The following is a 22,442-nucleotide window of genomic DNA, read 5'->3' as shown; positions in this document are numbered from 1 at the left end:
CAGCTTCACCTTCATCCACATTAACCTTGAAGAAGCCTCCCTCCACTCCACTACACGCTTACCTATGTCTTCACTTACTAGTATAGCCACCCCTTCTCTCCCTCGTCCTCTCTTCACTCCTGAGAATCTCCCAAAACTACACTCCCAAACTCACAATGTTCGAGCAGGTATCCAGCCGCTCGGCCCAGTTTGACCGCGTGGTCTCAGACGCGCGCGCTTGGCCCAAATACCCGCTATGAGGTCAAACATAATAGGAGGTCATTTGGAAGTTCTCTGGAGACGTCGGACGTTCCATCCTGTATTAAATGCGTGTGCATGCGCGTGTGCACGCTGGACATCTAAAAGACTGAATATTTCCTTCAATTAGCTTGCAACAAAACCCTCTTACTAAAAAGAAAACAAACAGCGAGTGTTGTCCCTGTCTTTCTCTCCTGTTTTTCCTTTCAATATTTCTCTCTTCTTTACAACTCTAACTCTTCCCTAGTGAAAAATATCGGGGTCAGTCGGTCTCTGTGTCTCGATTGTACCTCGATCCTCAGGTCAGCTTGCGGTCGGCCCTATCATTGTCTGTATCCCACAAACCCTCATATTTCCTATAAATGTCTAAAAATCTAATTATATCATCCCCAGACCTTTTTAGAGGTTGTTTGTCTATCAAATTTCAAACGTGGAAGAAAAAATCACTAGCTGACTCGGTGGTGGTCACTGCAAGATTACATGGCCATATGAAGCAACTAGGTCATGTGATCATGATGTCGCGCGATACCGACGAGCAAAGTTGAACATGTTTAACTTTAGTAGCTGTGACTGTTTTCAGTCGCCAATTGGACCTGATAGTGGCAACTAACCGGTCGCACTTGCCGACTAGGCCGCTACCATTCGCAACTACTGCAGCAGCGGCTAGTAAAGTGACCTCGTGTGACTGCAGCTTAACACTGCGCTATTTTTATTCAGATGAGGGCAGGGTCTTGGGATGAAAAGGGTTAATATCATCTCGATGACGCTCATTACAAACTCTATTACGGTCCCGCTATATAATTTCATCCAGTTGATGGCGGAGACTCGTGGTGCAGAGGATGAGGAGCTTGGGGCTCACACGTGACGTAGGCAGAGGTATATACTGGCAGAGCCTTTCTTTAGGTTTAGGTCCTTCGAACACTAAGAGGGAGAGATCCAATGTCGATCAACCAATGGTGTGTTGTTTGCTGCATTCTCCGAATTTCTCGAGGTCTTCTGGAGGGACCCAGCAAGGGAAGTGGTGGATGAGGAGGTGGTGGCGAGAGGAGTTTGTGTGTGGACGTTTGAGAGGGACATAATCGAAGAGAAAATCTGTAATTACATACCACTCCATCACCTTATCTTTATCTATCTATTTTATTTATCATTTATTTATTTATTTATTTATTTATTTATTTATTTATGTATTTATTTATTTATTTATTTATCTATTTATTTATTCATTTATTTATTTACTTATTCATTTATGTATTTATTTATTTATTTATTTATTTATTTATTTATTTGTTTATTTATATATTTTGCCTGTCGTGCTTCTAAGCCTTTCTTCCCATCCAATAAATTTCTCACTCCCGTTTTTATTTCCTCTTTTTTTTTCTCTCTCTCTCTATCTCTCTTTGGTTCTATGTCTTTCTTCTCCTACCCCTTCTGAATAAGATAATCTTCCTTTCCCCTATACTCACTCTTCCTATTATTAGAGTATTCTCTCTCTCTCTCTTCCTTTCTCTTTCTTTCTCTCTCTCTCTCTCTTCCTATCTCTTTCTTTCTCTCTCTCTCTCTCTCTCTCTCTCTCTCACACACACACACACACACACACACAGACACACACACACTCATTCTCACTCTCTCTCTCTCTCTCTCTCTCTCTCTCTCTCTCTCTCTCTCTCTCTCTCTCTCTCTCTCTCTCTCTCTCTCTCTCTCTCTCTCTCTCTCTCTCTCTCTCTCTCTCTCTCTCTCTCTCTCTCTCTCTCTCTCTCTCGTTCTCTCTCTGTATGTCTATATATCTGTCTATCTACCTACTTATCTATCCATTTATCAACTCTACGCTTCGCCCGCCACGCTCCACTCCTCTACCCCACCCACCTTCTTTGTCCTCAACTTTCTCCCTTTCCTTCGCTTCCATTTCGTCCTCCCCTTTTCTTTCACCTCCTTGGTCATCTTCACCTCGTTCTCTTCCCCGCCTTCGCAACTTCGAGTGGGAACTGCCAGACCTCGAGTTTCAGGTGGAGTTTCGAGTTCTTGAGTTCACGTTACGACTCTGGGTGTGAAGGAATGCCAATAACGAAATCGTAAAAAGAAGCAGAGCCCCAGAGGTTTTCGAACTAGAAATAGCTCCCGCAATGGAGCCGGAGGATCGCAATTGCGTGGCCTTGCGCGACCTTGGTGTCGTGACCGTTCTTTGGAAAGGTGCAGTCGACCTGCGACTGTCTTCATTGCTTCCTAGGAACATGGGTTTCCTATATCTGATTCCCTGTCCACGTATGCAAGTCACCATACCTTGGTGACCCACAACAAAAATGGATGATAATATATATATATATATATATACATATATACATATATATATATATATACATATATATATACATATATATATATATATATATATATGTATATATATATATATATATATATATATTTTTTTTTTTTTTTTTTTTTTTTTGTTAACTTGGATATTACATATGAGACGCGTTGCCCCTCAAAAAGAACATCATGAAATGTACAATAGTAAAAGAAAATGTATAGTTTGACCTGGGGTGACTTTCAAATGTTACCGGTCTTTGCTGACCCAGGGTAGGAAGTCCCAATTTTCTCAATCTTTCTTCAAATGCCATAGCATTTAGGTTTGAGATCACCTTAGTTGCTACCCTTTGTATTCTCTCCATTTCCCTTTTGTCTTTCTTTGGGTCTTGTGACCAAACCGCTGCATCATGTTTCAATCTGGAGACTCATTTTGTTTATAGTGTCCTCATCCATGTAATGAAACACCATTCTTATATTCTTTAGTAACTTATCACTTTTCACATCATTCTCTTTATGTGACTTTCCAGCGACAGATTCTCCCTGATTAGAATACCTAAATAATTTTCTTCCTCTATTTTTGCTATGATTTTTTTCTTTCTTTCACTTTGACCCGGTTCTAAGATTTTACTATTCTGTATTAATCTTCCACTCCTTGTTCCGTTCATAAAATTTATCTAGGTCTTCCTATAGCAGCTTACAATCACTTTTAGTTTTCCACTTTCTTCATGATCTTGTCATCATCTGCTAATAAGTTTGTATAATTACCTATTCCATTGATCATGTGACTGATATGTATTAGGAATATTATAGGTGCCAGAACCAACCCATAAGTCCCTTCCCTCCAATCAATTTTTCATCTCTTACTACTGTTATCATACCTCTACAATTTAAAAAAAAAAATACCCATCCTAATGCACTCGTTGCAAGACCTACGTTTTCTAACTTCTATATTAATCTTTTGTGTGGCACCTTTTCGAAAGCCTTTTCCAAATCCAGGTATACACAATCTATACGACTTTCTTTCATGCAGTATATCAACGACTCTCGAATAAAAATCTACAGGATTCCTTATTTCCATGTATTGTGGAGAATATTATGATTTCCAACAGATTTCTCATCCCTTTTGATACGTAACGCTGACGGTGTAAGTTTAATCTAGGTGACCGCCCAACTGAGTTAATTCTGGGGTGCTCCTGTAAAACTTATATATACCGTTCGTGTATTTTTGTGAATATGTAATAATTTCAATAATTCTGTTTTGTTTGGATATTCAATTAAAACATCGTGTTATAATTTACCATGGCCTTATGGCCACTCGGTGATTTTCTTTGTCTTTGTTCTGGTGGTGGTGATGTGTGCGTCGACTTCGGGCATGGGGGATAGAATGGATACGGGGGAAGGATGAAGGTATGTGTTGATGGGAGACTGGTTCTCTCGAAGAACGCGTCCCCTCACTTTGGTTTAGCACACACTCCGTCACATTTACACTTCACAACATTGGGTTTATATGAGGTCTGTGATTGTGGTAAATTTCATATCACTCCCCAGTCACGTTCTGGTCAGTATCAGCTCTTATCTCGGCCTGCCTAACAGGCGTCCGACGTTATGCTAAACGCCTAGTGACCTTTGATCTCTCGTTGCCAAAGGTCTATGGTAGGTACAACTTCACCTTATCTGAAATGAAAATATTGCACAATACCTATAATAGATAATTCCCATACAGAACCAATACGCAAGACGGAGAAGTCACCAGGTGGTAAATAAAAGGATTAATAATGAAAATGATATATCGGTAATTCGACATTCCTTGAGAGGGTAGTCAATCATGTTTGGTGTAACTACGGCGTCGAGTCTCTTACATAATATTTGATATGATGTTTTCGTATATATATATATATATATATATATATATATATATATATATAATATAATATAAACAAAAATGATAGGCCACTACATCTAAATGGAAAAAGTAAAGTTGTATAATTTGTTATGTATGCTTTCATATACTAAGCATTCTAGAATACAGATTTCATACAGCTTGATATGCTTAATTGCTGTATTTCAATCTTAATCCTAATTCCACGGCTATCAATTCACTAGATTAACTGAGGCCGTAACCACAGATCTCCACATTAATTTGTAACAATAACTTATTTACTCTAAGAAAGAAAAAAAAAACTGTCGGGAATTTTTCCCGACATGTGTTTCCCATTCTTGCCAAATTGGCTCTCCACAATTAAAATCACCCTTGAGAGTTAGAAAATTATAATTTTTTCTGGATGGTCTGATTTTTTGTTTTATTCCATGCTCTCCTGTTTGAAAGAAAGGACCACTAGGATATATTCTGCTACCACACATACTTGTACGAGTAATTCTTACATCTACTGTCTCAGTCATTCCTCACATGTCCACTATTTCCACCTTACTGTTTCTTTACGCTGCCATCATCATATCACCCCCATTTTTCGTCTTCTGTCCCAGTGCATATGTTATACTTTTCATCGCCCACCTGAACATCTATATTTCCATTTAGTTTGGCTTTGGTAAGACAAGTTATGTCTGATTCTTTCTCATTTAAATTATCATTTATCTCTAATTTTGTTATTGTTAGTTAATCTATAGTTGTGTAGGCTATTTCATACCTTTTTAATTTCTTCTTTCCTGTCTTTCTCCCGTGAATCTTCCTAGGAACCACCTCCTCATCTTCTAACCTAACGCTCTCCAATAACAATTTGTCCTCATCTCCTCATCTCTTTGTTACATTTCGTGTTTATGTATTTAAGATTGCACATATGCATGAATGCATGCGTATATGTATGAATGTATGTATGCATGCATGCATGTATGTATGAATGTATGTATGCATGAATGTATGTATGCATGCATATATTCATATATGCATACATACTATATTTATATATAATATATATATACATACACACACACACATACACACACACACACACACACACACACACACACACACACACACACACACACATATATATATATATATATATACATGTATATGTGGAATAGTGTAGTTAGCATAGTGTACTAGCATAGTGTACGGTGCCATAGTGTGCAATAGTGTAGTGGCGTGCGCTGACCCTTTCATGCGGTCAACAAGGCCTCCTCTCATACGTGTACTAGGCGTGGCAGTGTCTTCACCCACGCCGGTAGTTACTCTCTAGATTTCTAGGCACACGCACGAACCGTCGTACCCATGTTTCACTATTTGCTCCCCTTGTAATAGCAAACATAGCGCAGTGAATAGCATTGCTTGCAGTTGCTTGGAACTTGCAACAGCGAAACATAAGCGACAATTCATTAATCGGTGGCGTGCACGCGAACGAGTGACAGTAATGTGACAATACACGATCCGGTGGTGTTTACGTGAATGAGGTGTTGAAGGAACCGTGAACCAGTGCGCATGCTGGACCGTGATTGCAGTGCAGTGGCGTTCAACAGTAAGCATGTTAGACCGTGAGTGCAATGCAGTGCCGTTCAACAGTGCGACGTACTTTCGTGTGCCCGTCGAGGTGCAAACAAAGAGGCCTTTCACCCCCCCCCCCACCGGGATACAGTGCCTCTCGGCAGAACGCATCCGATGCGACCGCAACCCACATAGGGAACGACGCTAACGTCGTGCGCAACACCCCAGCTAACCCATGTAGACCACGCCCCCCAGCCCAGACCATAGCACAATGTTATTTTTTTTTTCTTCTTTTTTAATTATTACAAGAAATACAACTTGCGTGGGTCTCTACCTACTATTCCTAGGAAGGCATACCAGTATGCCTTTTACATTTAGAGTTATGTATGTACATGGTTTTAGCAAGATATTAATTTATGTCGATTGTTACAGCGCTGCACGGTCCCGGTCGTCCCCCTCGGTCCAGCCGACGTGGTTGGTTTCCTCTGCACCCATCGCGTCCCATCCGGTTGATCCAAGGCATCCTGCACAGTTGTCTAGGTGGAAAGGAGAAGGTATTAGTCCTTGGCTTAAATTGTTGTGATGTGTCATAAGTCAAAATCAGCAAGTGAGTACAGTTAAACAGAACCCATCCGTATCATCTGGGGGGCAGGGGCGGCACTTGAAGGAGGCGTCCCAGCTGATACGAGGTAAGCGTCCTTGACAGTCGACGGATGAGTACCCCCGCCGAAGTCCTGAGGCCCACATGCAGAAAACCGGTCGCTGGGCAGAGGGCCACATAATGGTTTAGCCCGTTTGCTCTCCACAGTGTATACAGGCCTCTGGCTGTCCCTTCACCTCCGAGAAGCACCGATATCCGAGATGGAGGCGGTGAAGGGTGACTTCTTCTACTCTGTAGACACGGACTCCAGAGGTCACCCGTTCACACGCTCTGGCAACTTGATACCAGCGCGCTGAGGGCCTCTGGGCTGCCAGGTTCCTGTGGGTTCGCAGCTCCTCTTGGCCATCGTTCTATTTGTAATCCCCAAGATCTCTGTTCGGCTCGGAAGGATACCAATTCCGCCTTCGATGTCTCCTGTTGCCGCTCTTCTAGCCACCCTATCTGCCGCTTCATTACCTTGGATGCCGATGTGTCCCGGCACCCAGCTGAGGACGACTGATCTCCCTTGCTGACGGAGGGCCTTGAGCTGAAATACCAGAGAGGTCATTAAGTGTTCGTGGTCATTATGATAAGTTCCAGAGGCTAAGTGTAATAGAGCTAGACTATCCGTATGCACAACTACATTACGCTGGTGGGTGTTGAGGGCATGGGTCAATGCTAGACCCACTGCAACACCCTCTGCTTGCGTCGAGCAGCGAGTGCCCAACACCCTTACTCCCTGTTGCACGTCCTTCGTGACGAACGCTGCACCTGCCACGTTGTGTTCGGCATCCACGGAGCCGCCTGTGAAATAGACGACACAGTTTTCGAGGGCGACAGATCTCATCGAGTCCTCCGCGTCCGCCCGCAGACGCGGCAGCGGCGTACCGCGTCGTGACGCCATTATACAGATTCTGGCCAGTGGATTCTCCCAGGGGGGAGATTGCACATAACCTTCCACCGGCACATCCCTCCTTTTCTGAAGGATAAGGTCATGCAGGTAAAGGTCCCTTATACGGTGTGCAAACATCACTGACCATCTCTTCTGCGGGAAGAGATCCGGATCGTGCTGGAGGGCGCTGATTAGCCTTCGCCGCAGAAACGAGTCATGTTCCCTCTGAATGACTCTGATGGCGAAGGCTACCACCAGTCCTAAGATCCTCGCACTGATAGGCAACAGTCCCGCTTCTTGCTGCATATTGGCGACCAGAGTCCAGCGCGACGCGCCAAGTATTACGCGCAGCGCCTGGTTCTGTACTGCCTTCAAGCCAGCCAACCGTGTTTCGGATAGACCAGCCAGAGCACTACTGGCATAGTCTATCAGCGGTCGAATTGCGCTGACGTAGAATGTCCGGAGGACAGCGCTGTTGGCACCTGCTTCTCTGGTCGCCACGTACCTCAAAACGTTAACCTGGCTGAGGGCCCTTCCCCAGATGTAGGCCACTTCGGTCTGGAAGGACAGCCTGGAGTCAAGCCAGACACCAAGGTATATGTGCGTGCTGACCCACTCTACCTCATGTCCCTGCAGCAGGAGTCTGTTCCTCGGTGTCACGCTAGTGCCAAAACACGTGGCTTTAGTTTTTGGTGGCGAGATCTTGAGGCCAAGCTCTTCGCATTTTGAGGAAATGCGGTCGAGGCACAGTTCCGTCCTCCTGGCCTTGGTCCCTCTGCCTACTACCACCAGCGCGACATCGTCTGCGTACGATAGGAGGCGACATCCTGTAGGTAGAGGGGTGGCTATCAATTCTGCCATCAGCACGTTAAACAGGGTGGGACTAATAACCCTCCCTGGGGTGTACCATTTTCCAGGGGGTGATAGCAGGACTCTACTCCCTGTAGACGGAGTGATTAATCTTCATCGCTAGAGGACGACGTCGAATTACCCGCCCCGTCTGAGCTCACGTTCACTCGGAGGAGTGCAATCGCCGCGCCGCCGCCCAGGCTACACAGGAACACCGGCGATACAAGGAGCACGCGCGGCCCCTCCCCGAATTGAGTGTCAGCCAACGCGTGCGGATTCCGGACCGGACGTACCTCCGTTGGGACAAGGTCGGGGTGGTTATGAGCCGCGACAGGTCCAGGAACTGCGAGTAAGGAAGTGACCCCATTTACGGACATCTTCAATTATGACTATGGCCTCTTTTTCTACAATGTGATAACGTATTTCACTTCCTTATAGAGTCCTAGACATGAAAGCCACTGGTCTTCCACCCTGATTAAGTACAGCTGAGATAGCTACTTCAGAAGTATCACATTCGACTTCAAAAGGCAAGTTTTCATCCACTGCGTATAACGTTGTTCTTTCAAGTTCTAGCTTGAGCAGATTGAAAGCCTGTAAAGCTACTTCATCTAAAAGAAAATTATCTGCACTTACTAATGATCGAACCTGTAATGTATGCAACAGAAACGCGGTGGGATGTTTGGAATCTTTATTATGACGTTAAACGTACAGGAGTGAACCACAATAGGAGAGCTACTTGCTCCCAGGTGAGATATGTCGACCGCGTCGTCGGCGCCAAGAGCGGCGTCTGTAGGCTGGCTCCAGATATCTCCAACGTGCCTAGGTGCCGAGTGCCTACCCCTGTGATGTCCGCACCTGTGTCAGGCAATACGGAGTGGGCGCTGACAGGTGGCGAAGGGCTGTCGGCCAGAAGTGCCCCATTGTGTGTGTGTGGGGGGGGGGGGCATGTGAGATATGTCGGCCGCGTCGTCTGCGCCGAGAGCGGCGGCTGTAGAGCCCTTGATATCTCCGATATGCCTAGGTGCTGAGGACCTATCCCCGTGATTTACGCACCTAGGTAAGGCAGCGCGTCGCGGGCACTGACAAGGGGTGGAGGGCGATTGGCCGAAAGGCACTAGGACGGCAGGTGCCAGCCTTCCCGGGAGAAGGGGCGGGGGTAGGGGTGCATGCGTCTGGCGGGGGACCCTTTGCATGGCGACACGGCGCACGCGTACAGGTCCTACTGGGCGTCCGAGACTGTCACCATCCATGCCTCCTGTGGGCGGCAGTGGTGTCGTCACCTCCGCGGTGACGTAATTGCCACGAGGGAGCAGAGGCGGTGATACAGGTTCCTAAGCTGGGTGGGCGTGGCCTGTGCGAGTCAGCTGGGCTCCATGCGGGTGGCACTCGCGGTGAGCAGGACGAAGTAGGACAAAAGGCCTCCTTGTTGGCGCGGCCTGCGCGTAAATTGCCTGGCCCCCGTGCAGGGTGACGTTCACGGCTGGTAGGGCAAAGTAACGGGATAAAGGCCTCTTTGTTCGCACCACTACGTGCACGAAGGTGCACCCCTATCACTATCACACAATTTTGCACGGTCCCTGCATGCTCACTGTAATCGGCACTGCACTCACGGTCCAGGGTGTTCACTGTCGCCTATTGGTCTAATTCCGTCGGTACTCCGTTCATGTACGCGCCACTGATTCACATGTTGTTCCATGTCTCACTGTTGCACGTTGCAAGCAATTGCAAGCAATTGTAAGCATCATCCTACTCACTGCGCCATGTTATGTGTGCAACAGAAATGCGGGGGAACGTTTGAAATCTTTATTGTGACATTAAGCGTACAGGAGTGAACCACAATAGACTACATGCTCTCAGTAAGACAGACGGCTATAGACTGACGTGGGGGCAACGTCGTACTCCCTGCGCAGAAGGAAGACGATGCCACGTCCCACATATTAAATCAATGAGGGCCTTGTGCCCGTAACAAAGAGTCCATGTAAGCCTATGGTGCCCTGCTCGTATCGAACGCCAGGGCCCCTCATGGCACTATACCACAGAACCTTGGTTGAAAAATTGTGGATCCATTTGGCATGATAAGCAAACATATCCATGGCTCTCTTCAAAGATCCCTAGCTCAAGGGGTGTAGGAGTTCCTGTAGTGGACGAAGTCTCTCAGGATCAGACTTTATAACCCCATTTCCTACACAGTAACAAGATTATTAACGGAGCGCACAGACTTAATAGTCTTAGAAGCATTGATTAGGTTTCTCTTATTGATGACTTAAGAAAGTGTTGTACATTACGATTGTGTTCTTCTTGAGTACGACCAGCGATAATGATATTGTCAAGATATGGAAATGCACGCTGTAAAATTTCTTCTTTCACAAGCTTATCCATGGTTCGTTGAAAGACTGCTACTCCATTATTCACTCCGAAGGGAACACTACAAAAATTATATAGGCGTCCATTGGCCTCAAAAGCAGTGTATTTCTTGTCCGATCCTTTCAGTGGAATTTGATGGTATGCACTTTTCAAGTCAAAAGTTGAGAATACATGGTATGTTGATAGTTCATTCACCATAGTGTCGATTCTTGACAATGGATAAGCATCTAGTTTTGTATATAGATTCATAATTTGTGAGTAACCAACACACATCCTCTTCTTATGTCGATTCATTGGATCCTTCACTACTACAACTTGGGCCCTACATGGGGATAAGCTATTTCCAATAATACCCTCAGCAAGCAGGCGGGTTGTTTCTATTTCAATGAATCCCTTGTCATCTTTACCGTAATAGCTCGACTTAGTGACTATGGGCTTACAGTTAGGTGACAAATGTTGGAAAAGAGAAGGTTCATCTACACCAGCTGCCGCCAGAGAACAATATGAGTTAGTATCAGGTAATTTGAGTATAGGTTTTGGTCCAACATATTCAGTGGCTACACACTGATGCTGTTTTTAGAAGTCATGGCCAGATAGTACCTCACAGCACAAATCCTTCATTCGTGCAAGACGAGTGGATGGTTAAGGTTGTCCATTAAAATGAAGCGTTAAGTCAACTTCGACATAACCATGAGATTTTGTGTGCAAAGATTTCTGTGCTACAGTGACATCTTTATCGGTTCGATGTATTAGGAATTTCAAGTCCCGTGCAACTTCCTCATCTATGTGACTGTCATCACTGCAGGAATCGACAAATGTCGTTAACTTTCGCCCATTGATTGCTGTCGAGGTGGCCGCTAGATGGAGGCTCTGAGGGAAATTGGTGCTAGAGATAGTAGCAAGGACCGATAGCTGGGAGGAGTCGTAACTGTAGGGGTCTTACCTGCAGATGCCGGCGCCTTTGACATACATACACGAGCGAAATGGCCTTTCTTGCCACATTTATTATATTATAGGTGGAATTTCGAGCTGGGCAAATAGTACGTTTATGACGTAGTCCTCCGCAGAAATGACATCTACTCTTCACGGATAAAGTGGCTGCCAATACCTGATATTCAGCAGTCGTCACACAATCCTCAGGCATAGATTTATTCTTCACAGTATCATCCCATGGTGTCTGCATGAGCAGGGGTCACCACAGCGGCGGTGTGCACAAACTGAGAAATTATGGGATTGTAAGAGCTGGCATTGCGCTGAGCTAAGTCTAAAGAATATGCCTGATCATAAGCCCCCTGTAAATCTATAGTTTTATTTTCTAAGAGACGTTGACAAATCAGAGGTGAGGTTAGACCATTAATAAAAGCATTCCTAATTAACTCTTCCTTGTATTGTTCTGTACTAACCGCTTTCATATTACAATCTTTACCTAATATCCGCAGTTCTCAAAAACTCATTCGAAGATTCACCAGAGTTCTGCTAACGAGTTACAAGTAAGTGCCTAGTGAATACTTCATTAGGTGTCTTTACATATAACCTTTGCAAAGCAGAAATGGCAGAATAATAATCGGTGTATTCTTCAATATATTCCTAAACATTATGACTAACACAGTTCACAAGAGTTCTTAGCTTGTCAGGTGCACTTTCTCCACACTCTTGGGTGAAGTTGGAGAAAGTCTTGTACAAGTTTTTTCCACTCCCACGCTGCAGTATGGGAGTGGAAAGACTTTGACTTTAGTAGTTTTCCATTACTGAGTTGAATAGATTATAATGACTATAAGAGACTTTGCTGCTGCTCCCAAGCTTTAATCAACTCAAAACACAAATAGACCTGAAAACACATTACAGATTGTAACTTATATAACATAGAATATAAGTGAAGCCAGAAAATGCCACAGTTTATACAATATTTTCTACATACCATTTACTAAACATACAGAACTAATCATATGGATAGACACAATATAATATATAAGACATAGCATATAATATCTACACAGCGGTTGAATAAACAGAGGAAAGGCATTAACTTACACAGAGTGTCATGACTGTTACTCCAACCGGTCCCAAACAAACTATGACGAGTGTGTGTATGTATTTACCTACTTGTACCTAGTTGTATTTGCCTAGTTGTATTATACGGGAAAGGAACTATGCTCGTAATGACCCGTCTTTGTATCTCGCAGCATCTAGTTTGTTCTTAAATTCTTGTATGGTGTTTGCACACACTATTGTTTCGTCCAATTTGTTCCAGACATCCACCACTCTGTGTGGAAAACTATTTTTTCTTTTAGATCTCTTCAACAACTATCCTTTTTTTAGTTTCTTTTCATGTCCTCTTGTTTTTCTTTTATCCCATTTTACTAAGTCTTCTATGTCAAGGACTTCCATGTCTTTCATGATTCTGTAAATGGCTAATAGATCTCTTTCTCTTCTTTGTTCCAGGGTTGGTAGTTCCAGTTTAGACAATCTTTGTTCGTATGTCAATTCTAAAAGTGTTGGGGCCATCTTTGTCGTTGCTCTTTGGATTCTTTCTAATTTCCTTATATTCTTTTTTGTGCTGGGTGTCCATATTGTCGCAGCATACTCTAATATTGGTCTTATCAGTATGACTAATATATTTTTTTTTGCCGTTACTTTATCCAAGTAATTAAAAGCGACGTTTATTGATCTTAGTAAGTTGTAGATTTCTTCGACTATTTTGTTCACATGTTTGTCTGGGGACATACCTTTGGTGATAAGTACTCCTAGGTCCTTTTCGGAGCTAATATTCTTTACTTTCTTTGTACAGATTTTCTATTGTCCTGATATATATATATATATATATATATATATATATATATATATATATATATATATATATATATATATATATATATATATATATATATATATATATATATATACATACATATTTTCCTTACTTTTCCAAACTCTATTATACTACATTCTAATGTTGAAGTTCACTACCCACTTTTGGCTCCATTCCCAGAATTTGTCCAGGTCTCTCTGTAGCGATTCACAGTCTTTTTCTGTACTTTCCTTTTTGTTAGTAATTTTGCGTTGTCTGCAAATAATAAGTTGATATAACATTCGACACGTTCATCCATGTCATATATATATATATATAGATATATATATATATATATATATGATATATGTATATATATATAATATATTTGTATATATATATACATATATATGTGTATATACATATATGCATATATACATATATATATATATATTTATATGTGTGTGTGTGTGTGTGTGTGTGTGTGTGTATATCTGTATATATATATATATATATATACATATATATATATATATATATATATATATCAAACATCATCGGAGCCAATATGGAACTTCACTTATCATTTCTTCCCAGGTCGAGTTTTTATATCTAACCACCACTCTCATTTTTCTCCCATGCAAAAAATCTTCCGTCCAGTTCAATAATTTTTCCATATACATCTGTTGTTTCGAGTTTTCTTAATATTTTTGTGTGGTACTTTATCAAACGCCTTTTGTAAATTCAGGAAAGCACAATCTGCCCGTCCGTCCCTTTCTTGCATTATATCTATTAACTTTGAATAAAAACTAATAAAATTTGTGGTACATGATCTTCCTTGTCTATAATCGAATTGTTTTATTCAGTATATTGTTCTCTTCCTGATGCTTAGTCCATCTACTTTTGATGACTTTTTCACATATTTTAGCTATTGTGCTTGTAAGGGAGACCGGCCTATAGTTTGTTGGGTCTTCCTTGTCTCCCCCTTTATATATTGGTACAATACTAGTATTTTTCCAGTCTTGCGGTAACTTTCCTTCTTTGAGTGAGCAATTTATTATCTTATATACTTTATCCATTAGTTCATCTATACATTCCCTTAGTATCCAGTTTGCAATTCCGTCTGAGACGTGTGATTTTCTGACATCAAGATTGATTTTTTAGTCCCTTATTTCTTTCTGTGCCACAATTATTTCTTTCATTGGGGTGGGGGGATCTTTCTCCCTTTCCTTCATCCCAATTGTGTTTATTTCTATTTGTGAATACAGTTTTAAAATGTTTGTTCATAATTTCAGCCATTTCTATATATTCTATGTATCCCGTATTCCCTTGACATAGTTTCACTATTTCCTGTTTATTTTCTAATTTACCACTTACATATCTGTAAAATTATTTAGGTTGATCCTTACATTTGTCTATTATGTCTTTTTCATATTTTCTTTTTTCTTTCCTGCGTATTTTTATATATTCATTTCTTATCTTAGTTTGATATATATTTACCACTTACCCGTTTTTTTCATCTTTTCCAAGCTTTGTCTTTCCTATTTTTCTCTCACTACATTTTTTGTTATACCAGCACTTAATGCATACCTTTTCCTGTTTTTGTTTTGCTACATATTTATCCACGCCTTCATTATAGATTTATTTTAATATCGTCCATTTCTCTTCCACCTGTGTTTCTCATTAAAGTTTTCCCAACTCGCTTTTTAAAATAATTTTCTGAGTTTCCCAAAATCCGTTTTGTTATACATTAGTCTTCCTTTTCTGTGTTTATCATTTCTTCACAGATTTAATTTCTCTTTTAGTTCGAGCTCAATTAGTATATGGTCACTCTTCCCAATTGGTATCTTGTATTCCATTTATCCACTATTTCAGGCTCTGACGTAAATATCAAGTCTAGTCTCGACGGTTCTTTATTATTTCCATATCTGATATTCTCTTTTACCCATTGTTGCATTGTTTATTCAATGGTCATGTCCAGTAGTATGTTTCCCCAAAGGTCCTCCATACCTTGCACTGTCATCTCCTCCCGACATATTTCTTTAGGGTTGAAGTCACCCATAATTACTAAGTTTCCTCCTTCCTTCAGTATCTTATTTAATGCACGCCGTGTGTCTTCCAGCATTTTGCAATGGTCACTCTTTTCAAGAATATTTTTGGGGGCACATATATCACAACAAAATTTCTATTTCTATGTCACTATTTTCAACTTTTGTTATAATCAATTCCACTTAATTATTTCCTTGTTTAATCTTTGTCACATTTAAGCCTTTCTTGGTCAAAAACATGACTCTTCCGTCCTGTTTCTCCTCTCTATTTTACAATTATACAAACCTTGTCCAACAGTCTTTGGTGGTAGTTGACCTTTTAATTTCGTCTTCATTTCTTGAAGATCTATCTCTTTTATGGTATCTCCAAATTTCTCGGTCACCGATTGTATTTGTTCTTTTACTTCTTTTTTTAAAGGCCCATTTTTGTTAGTATCTTCATCTTTCATCCTTTCGTTTTCATTTTGACTATGTTTAATTTCTTTTTTATGTCATTAAGCTCCCTGTTTGTCTCAGCGTTTTGTTTTTTCAACTCGTTCATTTCTCTATACATTGCCCTGTATTCTGCTTTTGAATCTATAATTTCATTTATAAGGGGGGAAAAAGCCTTTGGTATATGACTGTGTATGTAGTTCTGTAATTTCTTGGTTCCGTAGAATATTTTTATACCTTGTTTCCCTTTCCAACTCTATACCTTTACCTAGTATTCTACCTTCTCTTGGAAACCCGGAAAAAATAATATTCTCATCGTACCTTTGGTTTCGTTGTGGCGTTTCCATATTACAGTTGTTGTTGTTGTTGTTGTTGTTGTTGTTGTTGTTGTTGTTGTTGTTGTTGTTGTTGTTGTTGTTGTTGTTGTTGTTGTTGTTGTTGTTGTTGTTGTTGTTGTTGTTTTGGGGGGATGACACCTAACTGTGATTTAACCCTGCTCACATCTAGTCTTCATTTATTTGGTTTACTATATTTTGTCCATTTGAGTGTGTATGTATTTACCTAGTTGTATTTACCTAGCTGTATTTTACGGGAAGGGGAGCTATGCTCGTGGAGTCCCGTCTTCATATCTCATTTTATCTAAGCTATTTTTAGATTCATGTATTGTTTTTGCACACACCACTTTCTCATCTAACTTGTTCCAACTGTCTATTACTCTGTGAGGAAATCTGTTCTTTTTCAAATCTCTTCTATAGCTGTCTTTTTTTATTTTCTTTCCGTGTCCTCTTGTATTTCTGTCATCCCATTTTATCAGATTCTCTCTATCAGTAATTTCTATGCCTTTCATGATTCTGTAAATAGCTATCAAATCTCCTCTCTCTCTTCTTTGCTCTAGTGTCTGTAGTTCAAGTTTTGCTAGTCTCTCTTCATATGATAGTTTTGAGAGTGTTGGTGCCAATTTTGTAATTGCTCTTTGTATTCTTTCAAGTTTTTTTTATACATTTTTTTGTACTTGGTGACCATATCGTTGCTGCATATTCCAATCTTGGTCTTATCAGGGTGATTAGGATTTTCTTCACCATTTCTTCATCCAGGTATGTAAATGCCACTTTGATTGTTCTTATTAAATTATAAGTTTCTCCAAAAATCTTATTTATATGTTTATCAGGTGACATATTATTCATAACAATGACTCCCAGGTCCTTCTCATTCTCTACTTTTTTTATTCCTTCTTCTCCCAATTTATATGCTCCTGTTATTCTGTTTTTGCTTTTTCCAAATTCCATTATACTACACTTTTTTGTATTGAACTCCATCTCCCACTTCCTACTCCATTCCTGTACTTTATTTAGATCTCTCTGTAGTGATTCACAATCTTCTTCAGTTTTCACTCTTTTCAGTAGTTTTGCATCATCTGCAAAGAAGCTCATATAACTTTAAATTCCTTCATCCATATAATTAATATATATAGCAAACATTATTGGGGCCAGAACTGTTCCCTGCGGAACACCGCTTATTACTTCATCCCATTTTGAGTGCTGGTTTCTTATCACTACTCTCATTTTTCTTTCTTGCAAAAAGGCTTCCATCCAATTTAGTAGTTTTCCCTGTATTCCTCCTTCAGTTTCTAATTTCTTAAGCAACTTCTTATGTGGTACTTTATCAAAAGCTTTCTTTAGGTCTAGAAATGCACAGTCCGCCCATCCATCTCTTTCTTGTATTATATCTATTAGCCTTGAATAGAAACATATTAAATTGGTGACGCATGATCGTCCTTGTCTGAATCCAAATTGCCTTGGATTTAATACTTTGTTTTTTTTTTCTAAATATTTTACCCATCTACTTTTGATAATTCTCTCACAAATTTTTGCTATTGTACTTGTTAGAGAGACTGGTCTATAGTTGGTAGGTTCTTCTTCATTTCCTCCTTTATATATAGGTACTATATTTGCTTTTTTCCAATCTTCTGGAACTTTTCCTTCTTTCACGGAACTGTTTAGTATGCTATGTATTTTGTCTGCCAGTTCATTCCTGCATTCTTTCAGTATCCAGTTTGCTATTTCATCTGGTCCATGCGATTTTCTGACATCAAGATTACTCAAGTGTGTTAATATTTCATTCTTTGTTACTTCTATTTCTTCCATAGGGGGGACTTTTTCTTTCCATTCTTTCTCTTCAGGTTGTACGTTCTCCCTTGTAAACACTGATTTAAAATGCTTGTTCATAATTTCCGCCATTTCCATTTCCTCAGTGTATTCAACTCCTTCTTGTCTTAATTTCTCCAAGTCTTGTTTGTTTTTCAGTTTATTGTTTACAAATCTGTAGAATAGTTTTGGTCGATCTTTACACTTTTCTATGATATCTTTTTCATGTTTTCTCTTTTCCTCTCTGCACGTTTGTACATATTCATTTCTATAACAGGTATATATTTTCCATTTTTCAGGTCTTCTGTCTTTTTTCCATCTGGTCCAGGCTTTGTCTCTTTTGTCTTTTAACTCCCTACAACTTTTGTTGTACCAGCATTTTACATATTCTTTTTCTTGTTTTTGTCTTGGGACATACTTTTCCACTCCTTTTTTGTACATTTTTGTCAAAATATTCCATTTCTCTTCTACTGTTGTTTCTTCTTTGTATATTTCTTCCCAGTTTTCCTTTTGAAAGAATTCTCTTATTTTATCAAAGTTTGTTTTTTCATACATCATTCTTCCTTTTCTATATTGTTCATTTCTTTTCATATATTTTTCTTCATTAAGTTCCAGTTCAATCAATATGTGGTCACTTTTACTTATTGGTGTTTTGTATTCAATTTTGTCCACTATTCTAGGTTCAGATGTAATTATTAGGTCTAGTCTCGATGGCTCTTCTTCATTTCTATACCTAGTGTTCTCCTGTATCCATTGTGTCATTGTATGGTCAGTAACCATCTCAAGTAGAGCGTTTCCCTATGAGCCGTCTCCACCCTTTACTGTCATTTCTTCCCAGCAGATTTCTTTGCAATTAAAGTCGCCCATCATAAATATTCTTCCTCCATCTTCCATTATCTTGTTTAATGCTATCTTTGTGTCCTCTAACATACTTTTATGTTCATTCTCTTCCCATGAGGCTGTTTTCGGGGGCACATAATTTATCACAAACTTTCTGCTCTTCTACTTCCATCATTATCATCTCTACTGTATTCTTTCCATGTGTGACACACTTCACGTTTATATTTTTCTTAGTCAGGAACATAACTCCACCCCCTTCCTTTTTCACTCTGTTTCTAATCCAATAATTATATGCATCATGTCCTACACTGTTGGGTGCTAGTGGACCTTTTAATTTTGTTTCTACAATTCCCATTATGTCTGGTTCTTTTTCCTTCAAATAATCATTCAGCTCATTCAATCCTGTTATTAATCCATCTATATTTGTGTAAGACACTCTTAGTTTTCTGCCACTTCCATTGTGTTCTCTGTTTCCCTTTTGTTTTTCTCTTGTATGTCGACTTTCTTTAGTTTCATATTCACTACTCTCCAATAGAATCTCTCTTTTTCTGACTCCGTTCTTTTCTCGTTTTTTTCCTTAGCTTCAAGTCTTTTCTGTTTTTCTTCCTCTCTTTCCTCTTTATTCATTTCCCTTTTTATCCATACCTTTCTATATTGTTCACTTGTTGCTAGTTTCCCTGTTTTGGATAAGATATTCTCAGCCGTAGTTTGTGACCTGAATTTAATCTTAATTGGTCTGGTCTTGTCTGTACTATATTTCCCGAGCCTGAATTTCTCTTCGATTTGTTTCATGATTTCAGGTTCATCTTCCTGAACTAATTCTAGTAAATTTCTTACTTTTTCATTTTCCTCTTTAATTCTTGTGGTTCTATCTGGGTTATGTTTCTCTTCCATTCCTAATATAATTATACATTTCTTTCTGTCTGCTAAGTCTCTTACTATATTCTCCTTCTGTCTCATCATCACTTTAATAACTGAGTCTTCAGTTTGTTCATTCATTTGCTGTCTGATTATGTCAGTGAATGCAACTTTGCTATTTTCTTGGATTTTTTCCAACCCTCCTTGTTCTCCTTATTATTCTCCTTTAAGACTTTATTCTCTTCTTTTACTTCTTTTAACTGTTTTTTTAATTCTTCAATTTCCTTAGTTAAGTTTTTGTTCGCCTTCTCTAGTTCTTCCAATTTTTCAACTCTCTGCACAATGTTGTTAACGTGACCGAACTTAAATTCCCAGTGCTCGATCATCTTATCGAGTTTCTCTTCTAGTCTTGTTAATTGGGAGGAGGGGGGGTTGTGTCCCCCCCACCCTCTTTAAATCCCTGGAAAATATTCTCATCATCTTCTACTGTATTGCTCTTATCTATACTTCTAATCTTTACATTTTTGTTAGACATTTCATCATCGCTAAATTGGTCCGGCCCTCGTTTGTTTAGATTTCGTCTGCCTGCCTGGGCCAAGTCCTCACCTTCCTCATTTCCTTCCATTTCCCTCAGTAATCCCTCCCCTTCTCCTTTTTCCTTACTTTCCCTACACCACGACCAATCCCCCCCCACCCTGCAAATACAATAGGTACTTCCTTTGCTTTGGGATCCACGAAATTTCACTTTTTCTTCAGAACGTCGTCTATGCCGTCCGTTCGTTGAAGTGTGTGTGTGTGTGTGTGTGTGTGTGTGTGTGTGTGTGTGTGTGTGTGTGTGTGTGTGTGTGTGTGTATTTACCTAGTTGTATTTACCTAGTTGTATTTTACGGGAAGGGGAGCTATGCTCGTGGGGTCCCGTCTTCATATCTCATTTTATCTAAACTATTTTTAAATTCATGTATTGTTTTTGCACACACCACTTTCTCATCTAACTTGTTCCAACTGTCTATTGCTCTGTGAGGAAAGCTGTTCTTTTTCAAATCTCTTCTATAGCTGTCTTTTTTTATTTTCTTTCCGTGTCCTCTTGTATTTCTGTCATCCCATTTTATCAGATTCTCTCTATCAGTAATTTCTATGCCTTTCATGATTCTGTAAATAGCTATCAAATCTCCTCTCTCTCTTCTTTGCTCTAGTGTCTGTAGTTTAAGTTTTTGTAGTCTCTCTTCATATGATAGTTTTGAGAGTGTTGGTGCCAGTTTTGTGATTGCTCTTTGTATTCTTTCAAGTTTTTTTATACAGTTTTTTGTATTTGGTGACCATATCGTTGCTGCATATTCCAATCTTGGTCTTATCAGGGTGATTAGGATTTTCCTCACCATTTCTTCATCCAGGTATGTAAATGCCACTTTGATTGTTCTTATTAAATTATAAGTTTCTCCAAAAATCTTATTTATATGTTTATCAGGTGACATATTATTCATAACAATGACTCCCAGGTCCTTCTCATTTTCTACTTTTTTTATTCCTTCTTCTCCCAAATTATATGATCCTGTTATTCTATTTTTGCTTTTTCCAAATTCCATTATACTACACTTTTTTGTATTGAACTCCATCTCCCACTTCCTACTCCATTCTTGTACTTTATTTAGATCCCTCTGTAGTGATTCACAATCTTCTTCAGTTTTCACTCTTTTCAGTAATTTTGCATCATCTGCAAAGAAGCTCATATAGCTTTCAATTCCTTCATCCATATCATTAATATATATAGCAAACATTATTGGGGCCAGAACTGTTCCCTGCGGGACACCGCTTATTACTTCATTCCATTTTGAGTGCTGATCTCTTATCACTACTCTCATTTTTCTTTCTTGCAAAAAGTCTTCCATCCAATTTAGCAATTTACCTTGTATTCCTCCTTCATATTCTAATTTCTTAAGCAACTTCTTATGTGGTACTTTGTCAAAAGCTTTCTTTAGGTCTAGAAATGCACAATCAGCCCATCCATCTCTTTCTTGTATTATATCTATTAGCCTGGAATAGAAACATATTAAATTGGTGACGCATGATCGTCCTTGTCTGAATCCAAATTGCCTTGGATTTAGTACGTTGTTTTTTTCCAAGTATTTTACCCATCTACTTTTGATAATTCTTTCACAAATTTTTGCTATTGTACTTGTTAGAGAGACTGGTCTATAGTTGGTAGGTTCTTCTTTATTTCCTCCTTTATATATAGGTACTATATTTGCTTTTTTCCAATCTTCTGGAACTTTTCCTTCTTTTAAGGAACTGCTTATTATGCTATGTATTTTGTCTGCCAGTTCATTCCTGCATTCTTTCAGAATCCAGTTTGCTATTTCATCTGGCCCATGCGATTTTCTGACATCAAAATTACCCAAGTGTGTCAATATTTCATTCTTTGTTACTTCTATTTCTTCCATAGGGGGGACTTTTTCTTTCCACTCAATCTCTTCAGGTTGTATATTTTCCCTTGTAAACACTGATTTAAAATGTTTGTTCATAATTTCTGCCATTTCCATTTCCTCAGTGTATTCAACTCCTCCTTGTCTCAATTTCTCCAAGTCTTGTTTGTTTTTCAGTTTATTGTTT

General features: G+C 39.8%; 1 protein-coding gene across 2 annotated transcripts in view; it reads left to right on the top strand.

Moving 5' to 3' along the window:
- The window catches only part of LOC143017861 (metal cation symporter ZIP14-like), a 121,943-nt gene that overhangs the window by 21,594 nt on the left and 77,907 nt on the right, over positions 1 to 22,442 (top strand). Inside the window, exon 2 of one of the 2 annotated variants that reach the window (XM_076172839.1) lies at positions 6,413 to 6,534. The exons of the other annotated variant lie outside the window; for it this stretch is intronic. The gene's annotated coding sequence lies outside the window, so the exon portion shown is untranslated. The remainder of the gene's footprint in view (positions 1 to 6,412; positions 6,535 to 22,442) is intronic. 2 annotated transcript variants of the gene reach the window in all.

This window comes from Oratosquilla oratoria, chromosome 33 (assembly GCF_046742065.1).
Source record: "Oratosquilla oratoria isolate Oo_2021 chromosome 33, ASM4674206v1, whole genome shotgun sequence".
NCBI lineage: Eukaryota > Metazoa > Arthropoda > Malacostraca > Stomatopoda > Squillidae > Oratosquilla > Oratosquilla oratoria.
Note: the sequence above shows the minus strand (reverse complement) of the source record. Positions and strands in the feature narration are given on the sequence as shown.